Consider the following 12,358-nt stretch of genomic DNA (forward strand, 5'->3'; position numbering starts at 1 on the left):
ATTGTGATATTTTCTTTACACATTTCTTTGCAGCTACAAAGGCATTACAAAAGCATTCTGTTTAATCTACTATAATGCCTGCAAAGTCTGTCTGTGGCCTTCAGTGCTGTACTAAAGTGTTACAGCTAGTTATAAGATCCCACTGTACATTTGAAAAATGCCCTAATGCACACATGTATATTATAAACATGCAGTAATCTACAATGCAGAAATTTGTTAAAAAACAAACTGATTAAAAAAACAAAACAAACACAGTCATATTAGTGCTCTGATGCACCTCACGGGCCCAATGTAAAGCCCTCTAGCCTTCAGATTGCCATTAATCTCAGCGATAGGTTTAAAAGAACATATTTGATCACACACACACACACACACACACACAGACACACACACCTTCTCTCTTACTCTACTCCTTTCTTCCACCATCACACAACACAGGCCCCAAAGTAAGTTCTCACCCTCACATGCCTTTAGATCTGCAATTACCAAAAATGCCAAAAAATCCCACTCAAACCTCCAACTGGCCACAAATGCCACACTTGCCCTCCCACATGTTCTCCAAAACTACCTGCAGACTTCATCACATGCCACTTACGCATTGCACATTAGCTAATGGTCCTTAATTAACAAGTAATTGCCACTAATTCATAATGCCCTACCCACAAAGTGCACATACTTTGTTGGACAGAAACAAGAATCAGTGTCTTTCGGAGGACAATGGTAGATCATCTGCTGGTGCTAACTACATAGCGCTCCTTCCTCCACTCCTAATCTTCCTCCTCCTGGGTATGGTAACATGATGCAGAGGCATGGGCTCTGATCCTACTATGAGCAACCCCAGCTCTGACTTTTCGATAGGATTTAGAATATGGGCTTAACCTAAAAAGAGCTGGAGGCCACAGGTGAAGGTTCACTGGCTTGTTGGCGGCCCTCTGGCCACATGTCGCCCATCAATGTATTAATGTACCCCCTGCTCGCAAGGATGTGATATAGTAGAGTGTCCTCCATGACACCGACTTGGTAATGCCTTTGGGCCGACTACCCAGCTGTACCTTAGTCTCTTCTCAGAATTTGATGGGTAAATCTACGTAAACAAGAGTCTGCGTACATATAGGTGTAGTTTAGATGAAACAAGCGTGATGCACAGAAACATTTTTTTACTAGGTTACAGTTTAGTATAAATTCAAAACATTATTATAATACTCTTTCCATTGAAATAAAAAGACTGTAGCTGTGACTTTCAGTCTCATGTGCACCAAAGAGCACTATAGAAGTGCACTAAAAGCTACTACATATGATATGTATATTATTTGCGATAGTTGGATGAGAACAGTTTAATTTGCGGTGGTAAGTGCTCTCCAATCCAGACTATTATATAAATGGGCATTAGCCATGTTGGAGAGGTTCAATGATATTTCATCATAATAACCTTTGTGACATTTCCAGTTAAAGAACATAGACAAATCGTTTTTTCCAAGTATTAGTTCACAATGAGTGCTTTAAAGCGTAAGCTATATAATGGATAGACAAGTAATGCTAAATTGGCATGTTCTGTATAAATGTATCATTATATATTTCACTCTCATATTTCATCCTAAATGTATATTTATAACAGTGCAGTCACTTGAATTAGCCAATCAATTGCAATTCATTTTCCTTGTGTACATTAATAATGCTATCGACATATTAAATGTATTTTATTATTATAGGTCATTTTCTATGGGTTAGTCATAACATCAGGTATCAGGCTAGTCTATCCTTAGGTTATTTGTATGAAATAGTAAGATTTTTAGTGGTGTTTTTTTTTAGCAAATCTGTTGGTGCCAAATACTTAAAGTCCTAAGTAGAGATGACCAAAAGTTACCTTTGCATTTCATTAAGCAATAATATAAATGCATCCAATCATATTTTCTTCTAAATATTCTTTGAAATATTTCTGATTATTGATTTGATCTGTCAAATTAATGAACTTATATGAAGTCTATATGTCACTTAAGTATTTAGCAGACATTATGCACACTTTCCACACAAACAAAATGAATATAAGCTGGAGAAACAGTAAAGCTGAGGCTTATTAACATTTAAAATAGTATTATGAGGTACAGTATATGTTGTGCAGTCAATATTGACGATCTCCATAGGCAAACTTTGTATTTTGTTTTGTGACCTGATCAGAGATCCACCACCTGATGAATTATGAAACCTACTGAATCGTTTTCCTCATGTCCAGTCCTAAAACATCCACTTAGATCGAGGATGGCAAATATGCAGAAGTATCAGTCCACATTAGGGAGAGAACAGTCTATGGTGGCATCAGTCAGTCATGTAGACTCCAACTTCTGAATCAAGTGTTGGTTGGGTATACTGCAACTGGGTAATTAATAGTTTATAGCAAGGATCATTAGTTTAACTATATGAATTGGAACATGTCATGACTAGATATATTTATTTAATACTGCACCACCTACTGAAATTAGTATTAGAGATGTTCACTGACCCCCGTGTTTTGGTTTTGGTTTTGGATACGGATTAACTTCGTGTTTTGGTTTTGGCAAATCCGCCCTCGTGTGTTTTGGTTTTGTATTTGGTTTTATATCCCTATTTTTTTTTTTTTAAATCCCTATTTTTTTTGCTAAAATCACATAATTTGGCTCTTTTTTGTTCATACATTATTATTATTATTATTATTATTATTATTATTATTATTATTATTAATAATAATAATAATAATAATAATAATAATAATAATAACCTCAATAACAATTTAATTTCCAGTCATTTCCAGTCAATTTTTGTCAAGAGACAAGAACACTGCTTCCTGTTTCTGTATGAGCAATGGCACTGAGCAATGTTGAGACTGGAGAGTGACAAGAACACTGCTACCCCTGTTTCTGTGTGAGCAATGGCACTGAATCTCCTGGGGAGGGAGGTACTTATGAAATCCAAAACCTGCGAGATCTGACAACTCAACGTTGATGTTTTGCCCTGATTCATATCCGAGGACGTGCAAAAGTACCGAGCCAGCTCACGAGCCTACTCAGATCCTCTAAGTTGGGGTGAGTTCGGTTTTCAGAAAATCGAGGCCGAGCTTTTCTATTTATTAAAGCTATTATACATCACCTCTGCAGAGCACCATCACGCAACGAGACCTATGTCCCCATTGGACAGACAGTGCTGTACACAAGGAGGGGCATTACCTACTCATGCACCCCAGGGTAACACACAGAGCCTGTGGGTTACACTATGATAGCTTTTCTCCATCATTATATGTTTTTTTTGTTTCGAAGCAAATGGTGTTGCAGGATAAAAAAAAATAAAACATGACATTCATAATGTGATCTATAAACTATAAAGATGATTTTTTTAATGGAATAGTATTTGTAGATGTCGTGTAACTGATATATGCTCCTACACTTAAGTTGTTTAGTTTTACAGTGCGGTATAAAAGAAATGAAGGAAATATGTTTAAATGAAATATGTGATGTATAAGATTTTATCTTAATGTTACTTTCTAGAACTTAGATGGATAGTTTATTTCCCATGTTAAAAAAATGTACTTTCATGGCTGGTAGGACAAATAATGAACACCCATAGGCTTAGAATTATTTAGCATTGGATATAGTACCACTGTGCCAAATAGCATGCAAAGCTAGGTTTGATTTAGAATTACAGCTATTAAAACCCTGAAGGTTACGAAAACAGTGGCAATCTGTTGCAATGCACAGTGATTTCACATAAAACACTTATGTGCTGATCAGGAACTTTAAAGTAATTGAAGCAATTTCAGTCAAAGTCCTTTCAAACATATCTTAAATTAAATCTAGAGACAAAAGTCTGAGTAAATGTGTTTTATCATTTCTGACAGGATGTTTAAATGCGTTAACATTATGACAACATTGCTTTTTGTTATAGAAAGTATTTTAGCAGCTGCTGTACAATATAATTATCAGTAAAGACTACAGATGATAAAACACAGCGTTTTTATAGTGCATTAAATTAAGAGTATTCTTTCACTGGTACCTGCCATAATGCTTTATAAGAGCATTTTAAGCAGTGGAAAGTTTTTTTCTCTGTTTAATTTGTATGCTACTGTACTTTGACAAGACATCTTACTAACATCTTGTTTTTGGTATACATATGAACAGTTATTTGTAAAACTACTTTGTAAAACTAAAAAGAACTTTGAAATAAAGCGTGTCCCAATCATGTTTACTTTAAGTGTGAAATAAATGTCATGCCTTATTATAGTCCTTCTTCTGCAATTTAATGACTGAATGGCAACACATAAACAAATCTTTACACTGCTTAAAATGCTCCTATAAAGCATTATGACAGGTACCAGTGAAAGAATACTCTTAATTTAATGCACTATAAAAATGCTGTATATAATTATATATATATATATATATATATATACTAAACAGTTCAGATTTCCCTGACACTGCTCTTCACACAATTGCATTCAGTGAAGTCTGAACTGGTTAGTGGGAAAAAAAAAAGGTACTTGCATTTAAAATCCCAAGTGTTTCCATCTGAAAGCAATTGTGAAGGGCAGTATCTGTGACATCTGAACTATTTAGTGAACAAAAATCAGGCTGCTGTTTGGTTGTGAGTACCACGCCCCCCAAAAAACTATATATATATTATATATATTTCTTGATTTTAAAATCCAAGTGTTTGACTGTGATGGCAATTGTGTGAGGGGCAGAATCACATTTATACTAGTAAGCAGCCCAAAGACAGGTTGACTGACCTGCATTTTGTGCTAGCACTATTATGCTGAAGGGATCAGGAGGAGGAGGTGGATGCTGCAGGCAATGCTGCTGCTGCTGATGGCGATACACCTACCCATTGGGCTGTCACGATCATGTAGTCTTTTGTTTGACTTGTTCTGTTCGTCCACATATCCGTAGCTAAGTGGGTAGTCAGTACAATATTGCAACATTTTTTAGGGCTGAATGATTTTTTATATAACCTCCCTGTACAGCCAGGGAATTGCTGTTCGGGAGAAATGCAATTGAGATGGAATTTATTATCATTTACACATGATCTCAACTAATCTGCTAAAACCTGATGCATTGATTGCAAATATTGGATCCACATCCAATGCTATCATAGCTATCATGGTTTTAGTGATCCTCTGTGCAACAGGATGCTGACTCTCATACTTGGTACCTCTTGCAAACGCTTGCTTCACAGACAATTGTTGTTTAAATCTATGCTTACTCTTCTTGATCCCCTTCTGTATAGAAGTGTAATCACTTGCAGCAGCAGAAGATGCCTCTTGGGAACCATGGATTGCATTAAGGGAGTCAGTTTTCCTTTGAAAATTGGATGCTGGACTACATACTAACAATGAGGAGGTTGACGATGAAGGTGTTGATGGTAAAGATTGCATGATGTGTCTATATGGTCTGCTGCTAGCTGATGCTGGACTGCATGCTACTGTGCATGATTTTCACCTTTTGAAAAAATCACTGCAAATACCATAAAAGGGAGATTGCAAGCTTGCTGACTGGGCCAGCTTACCTCTCTGTCTGTATTATCCAGTATTGTTTCATTATTGTGCTTGTTCCTAATTGTACAGCACTATGGAATAGATGGTCAACGTCCCTCTCTCTACTTATTGTGGCGTCACAAAGGCTACTGATTACTGATACCTTGAGAAATGTTATTTCCACACACAAGAAGTGTATTTTTTGGTCTTTGCCCAGGCATGACAAAGTACTTACCATGGGCATTAGGTGGTACTGTTGGTGGTTGACTTACTTGGAATAGAGTAAATGGCTGTAAATGAATGTTAATGTCATGAATAGTAATGTTGGAACAAAAACAGCTTAAAATTAGATGATTCTACCTGTTTTTCACAATTTTTAATGAGATCCAAAACCAAAACCAAATCCATAATACGTAGATGGTCTTAGAACCAAATACACATCTCTACCAATAATTGTTGCTCCAGGACCCAAGGGCGGATCCAGACTATTACTATACCCTGGGCGATTTTAGGGGGGGGCGATTTAGGCCCCGCCCCCTTTCTAATTTCTGAGGCTGCCGGCGGCTGCACAGTATGTGCAGGTCCGTTCAGCATTGGCAGTGTGCTGTCCCGCTGCTCTGATTGTGTTTAAAACACAATCAGAGCAGCCGGGCAGCACACTGTCACTGCTAAAACGGACCTGCACAGTGTGCAGCCGCCGGCAGTAAGCCCCTGCTAGGGGGAACGATCGCCCCGATCGCCCCCCCCCCCCCCCCCCCTGGATCCGCCACTGCCAGGACCATTGTATTGGTGACCTGGCCCTTCCCTGAGAACCACTTTGTTGTGGGGCTCAAAACCATCATAGTACCCAGCAGTGCAGAGAACGGGGTTCCCAGAAAAGGGTAAGCAGAGTTTACTCAAACAGATTAAAGTTAGGATGAAATAAACTCTTCTATAATAATTAAGGCTTCTCCTTTTCTAGTTTCAACATTATATAGGAAAGTATGGGGTATTGTCTAAAAGTGAAGGAATCTGAAATGTTTTTAAAAATGTATTGAAGGAACGACTGAACAATTTTACACTATGATCATTAAAAAGGGTATTATATAGGAAATTAAATTGTCTGCATTTGTCTTTTTAATCTCTAAACAAGTAGTTTTATTGTTCTTTCCTAATATTCTTTGTAATTACCTTTCTGTGCAGATAAGATAATCTCCTACTTTTTAGCAGGATTTTTCAGTAGGAACAATATACATAAAAAACACTACATAATGTGCATTGTATGAAACTCATGTTTTTCTGTGACATTAACTAAACCATGACCAAGTTCTGTATCATGTTGCAATATTATTGCACTATTATCTTATGGAAGCAATATTTAGTGCCATATGTTGCATTGCAAATAATCATTGCCCCCATTATCAATCAAATGGTATTGCCGCCTTAATATAATTATATAGTCATATTGCCCAATAATACAATGCAATATTGCCCCATGAAAAACAAATTTGCCCCATAAGTTAATTCTAAATAAATTTTGCCCCTAAATCAATGAATAGTGATCCCTCCCTCCTGTAATTCATAAGTCAGTGGTGCCCCCTGTTATGTTCTGAATGGCAGGAAAGCTCAAACAGGATGCAGTTTGAGCAATCTCGCCTTTCTCAACTACCTCCTTTGTTTTGCCTTTTTTTCTTAGTAAATTTGACTGTTTAAAATATTAAAAGTCAGGATGGCAATTTGTAAAGTGGGGCTTTGCTAAGCTGTGTGTTTAAGTCATATTATTGGCAGTTTTTCCTTTAGTAAATCTGCTGGGTTCGAAACCGCCACCAAATCTCCAAAAAGCGCTCTTGATCATTTAACCTCTTTACAATGATGTTGTGGTGTAGGTTCTTCTCACATAAACACCTACCTTTTGGTTTGGTTCTATTTGAGTTAACTTAATCCTCTCTTCTCCTCTCTCAGGCTCTGTGGGGTTTACAGTGTAAAAAGGCCACTGCACATGGAAAGTTCAGGATTTTAAATGACTCATCATCATCATCATTTTATTTATATAGCGCCGTAGTCAAGAAGTACAAACACAGATGCTAAAATAATTATAAACAAATGCATATGGTAAATAGGCACATACTTCAGATTTCTTCAGTACTAGAAGTAAGTGGGTGGAGCCTCCTTTGGTATGTGAAGAAGAGAGTCAAGATGCCCCCAGCCCACCCCCCCAACAGAAATGTTGGGCACTTTTTGTAGTCCATGTAATAAAACAGCTCTTAAAAACTTTTGCAAGTGAGTGTCTGTTATCTATTTGCATTTGTTATATTTCAAAAAGTAAAAAAGGGAGATCATCAATGCTTAGTAGAGTATCACATTCATTGTACCTAGTAGTGTGGGTGTGTGATGACTCAAACAGTATTTATACGTAAAAATAAGTAAAAGAGTGGTGCACAGTGTACTTCAGAGTTGACACATTCATATTTTGGCTGTCACAGTGCCTCTCGATCATTACACTGTCTCCTTCTCCATTGGTACTTGGCTGCGTTCACTCACCTGCAGAGCTGGATTATTCATTATGCAACCTATGCTCCTGTCTAGGGACCAATGGGTCCGGATTTCTCAACTCCATTATTGTTTGTGGCTATGGGTGTTTTTTTAGTAGTATCTTGCCTAGGGCTCCATGAAGCCCTAATCAGTCTCGGCTCACCAGCTCTTTTTCAGGTTCCTCCATGAAGGAGGGTAACAATTTATCACCATCAGTCGCCTCCTCTACTATCAAATATGTGAAGCTCTCTGCCCCACTGGCAAGCTCAGATTTCTCCATTAAAGTGTTGAGCTTCAGTGACCTACTGCTTTCTGCTGAAGTAAGCTCTGTTTTCAACAGCTCACCCACTTTGCATTGCCTGTATCCTCTTCCTTTCAAAGAGGCAGAGGAACATTTTCTGTGAACTACTGGGGGACCATTGTCCTATTCTCTGGGGACAAGTGAGTCTAACTCAAAGCCATGACGCTGCAGTGGACCTGCAAGGTCTTACACCCCTAGCTCAAGACATCCACCAGCTCCCCTAGCATACAGTAGATAGTACTGCAACAGGTCTATAAAAACTAAAACTATAGTAAGAATAGTAATGATTCTCAGCCCTCAGAAGCTTTATATGATTACTTGCACTCTCCCCTCAAGCACAGACTCTTAGTAAAATTCATCTGCAACCCTTTTACATAGGGTGAGTCTTCTGCTCAAGGAATTTCCAGCAATTGAAGAGGAGAGAATTCTCATAGCTTTCTCTTTGCTCAAGATTGGTTGTATTTTCTGCCCTCTGCATATAGATTTTTTTCCTCACCTTACTTCTACCTTCACCTACTTTGCCTTTAAGGATACCAGACAGGTGAGTCCACCTCACAGATGGATTTACCTGCACAACCCACAGATTACCCAGGTTTAAGTTTGATCCACTTATTTATTTTACTTTCTATAATAATTCTCTATTTTTTTATACAGTATATTTTTTTAAACTTTTATTTCTATAGCTTATTTTTCTTTGTATTCTTCACTTATTCTTCCTTTCTAGTATTACTTTTATTCTTCCTCTACATCTGTTCACTATATTCATTCTTATTTCCTAGCAACTAAAATGTTATTTATTATCATTTGTCATTGTTATTTCTTATACATCCACCAGTTAAAGATTGTCAAATTCCCATCACTATTCATTCATTGCTATTCTTCCTTTACCCAGTCTTCAGCACCACACTAACCTTTCTAACTTTATATATTATTATATATATTGCAATATCATTATATAGATATATATTCCACTACTCACATGCTAAAATGTCATAATGTCATACAATTCTGTTCACACATCCGCTTCTCCAGTGATTCTTAATTTTTGTCTGTGATTTTCTTCCCCTCTTTGTCAACAACTTACCTTCTCTTCTCTCACCACTATCCCACTTTAAATGATCCTTTTATCCCTTATTTTTATTTCTTCACAATCACATCCATTTTAGCTATATATCTATAAACTAGAGATGGGCGGGCTCGGTTCCCCGAGAACCAAACCCGTCGGAACTCCAGGTATCCGAGTACCGAGCCTATTCGGAATTGAAAATGAGGCAAAACATCATTGTGACGTCGTCGAATCTCGGAGCTCGGTTCTTGCGATGTTTCAAATGCATAAATATCCGCCTCCACAGCAATCCAGCTCCATTTAACAGAGGGAGAGAGAAGGGTTAGGTCGCAGCATTAGAGCAGGGAAAGAACAGTTATTGCAGCACTTATTACAGCAATTATTACAGCAGGAAGAGAGCAGCTATTAGAGCAGGAAGAGAGGAGGATAGAGGAGGCATTTTTGCAAACATTACAAACTGTTTGGGGTGTCATATTCCCTCCTAAAGAAGCTATTTTCTGCTTGCAGAAATAGTAATATACCAGTACTATATTTATTTGAATTTGCACTACAAGTGTTTGGGGTGTCAGATATTCCCCAGTTCTAAAAAATCCATTTTCTGATGTTGAAATTACTATATACCAGAAGTATATATTTCTGAATTTGCACTACAAGTGTTTGGGGTGTCAGATATTCCCCTCTTTGAAAAAAGCTATTTTTCTGGTGCTGAAATTATTATATACCAGCACTATATCTTTCTGAATTTCCACTACAAGTGCTTTGGGTCTCATTAAAGTGGATTCACAGCAGTCCACATATGAGCAGGATCAGCCAGCAGCTGCTGGCACCAGTCCTGATGGTAGTCTTACTTGAATGTCAACTGGTAAAGCCTATGTAAAAGTACATAGTCTTTTTAAGTCAGGAAAAAGAAAACAAAAGCTTTTACCGTGTTGAAGAGAAAAAGATCTGTAACTGATGAAAAGTTAACTGCCGAGCAAAAAAAATTGGCAACATGCCATTCTACACACGCAGTGGCAAAGAAAGAATGAGGCCTTCGCCTTTCTCTATTAGCGCCAGATTGAAAAATGTTATAGAGCCTTCTTCTTGTAAGGTCAGTCGTGACCAGGCAAGGCCAAGTCATTTGGAGTCCAAAAGTGTTGCACAACTACTGTTACGTGTGAAAGCTGAGCTGCAAGAAAACAGTAAGGCATTAGAGGAAAATGTATGCTCAGAATCAGAAATGACACCAATCCCTGAGGAGAGTCCATTCATGAGTGGTATGTGTAATTGTGACCTTTCTGATAGTGTACCCATAAAGAAGGGCCCTTTCAGCATTTCTGCTGATGTGTGCCTGAACAGCCCAAGTGTAGCCGGTGATACACCAAGTGAGGATGACACTTTGAAATTAGAAGAGGATAAGGGGGAGATTTGTTTAGCCGATGAAGGTGCTAATGAGGATGCGGTTGATTTTGTAAGTTCTGCACCAGTGGCAGCAGTGTGGCACCAGTGGCAGCGGTTCTGGCATGTGAGGTTCTGGCACCAAATTGCACTTTCCAAACAGAAGCAGGGATGACGCAGGTGGCAGACCACAACAGTTTGACATCTTGGCTGGTTTGAAAGATTTTACCAAAAAATGGGTTACCTTGCCCATAACTCCCATCAATCCTACTATTAAACTGCAAAGGATGGTGGAGGGCCTAGCAGGGATTAAACTGTATTTTTCCTAATTTGCACTAAAAAGATTTGGGTGTAATATACACCCAAAGACTAGTGCTCAATTGCTAAGAGTCATTGATGAAGAGGAAGACAAGCAGGCTTCTCTGAAGAAATTGCATGCAAATTCTACAGCATTATATAAGTAACACCCAAAGAGAAGAGTTGCTCCAAGTTGCTCCATTGCTAATTGTAATTGCTGAAATAGAAATTATAGGCCTGCCTGGCTTGGTCTAAATCTTCCGTTACATTTTATTGTACCAAAGCTCACTCAGAAACAGGAGAGGTGGCAGGGTTCAGTGCTAATATTCCTCAAACAATACTAATTCATCCCACCATCATAGAATTCTGTGTACTATGATGTAATTGTCGATAATGGCATTCCGAATGGAATTAGTGGTTCATTTTAGGGCAGAGCTGTCATGAATTATGGTCAATTCTTTTACAGCAAAAAAAAATATCAAAATGTTGTGCTGACTCATCTGCATCACCACTGGGTGTCTTGGGAAAGCTACTTTTTTTCCAAGCAGTTGCCAGAGAAACTGAAGGAGTAGACATCATTACAAGATGTTGATAGCTCTTGGATCTTGGCAAACCGAATTAAGTATTTCATCTACAATTAAAATATAGTTAGCACATTTAATTTGTTTTATTTCATCCATTAAATTTCTGTAGCTCCTTCTCAAAATGTATAATTAAGGCAATCACTTTACTCAAGATAACCGTGTCTGCACTCTCTTCACAGGTGACTACTTCGCTGGACTAAAGTACATTCCCCTCAAATGCTAGTCTTCTTGCAGCTGCTGCATTCTCCTACATGCTGTTGCAGAATCCTGAAAATGACCCTAAATTTTTTGGGACACAAACAGCATCTCCTGCACGTCATTGTCATTTTTTAAACGTTCTGTAACACCAAGTTGTGTGAGCAAAACAGGAAATGTGATGGAATTCCCCCCCGCCGTAATGCTTGAACAATATTGGTGTAGTTATCAGAAATGACATATCCTCAGGAGAGTCCAAGCAGGATCAGCGATGTTGCAATGACATGCAGGCCCGGTGCTCCCATTAGGCAAGGTGAGTGTCACTCACCGTACCGTGAGTGCCTCTTCCCGGACATTTAGGAACCGTGGCCGTCCTCCATCCTGAGGGTCTGCGCATGCACAGCCCTTTCCTATACTTCAGTGTATGTCCCTTTAACTCAATTGGCAGATCAGGCAACACTCCCTATATTAAGCACCTGTGGTCAACACCACGTTGCCTGATCTTGGAGTCTCATTCCCTATGAGTCTCT

The sequence above is a fragment of the Mixophyes fleayi genome, chromosome 2 (genome assembly GCF_038048845.1).
Source record: "Mixophyes fleayi isolate aMixFle1 chromosome 2, aMixFle1.hap1, whole genome shotgun sequence".
NCBI classification, from domain to species: domain Eukaryota; kingdom Metazoa; phylum Chordata; class Amphibia; order Anura; family Limnodynastidae; genus Mixophyes; species Mixophyes fleayi.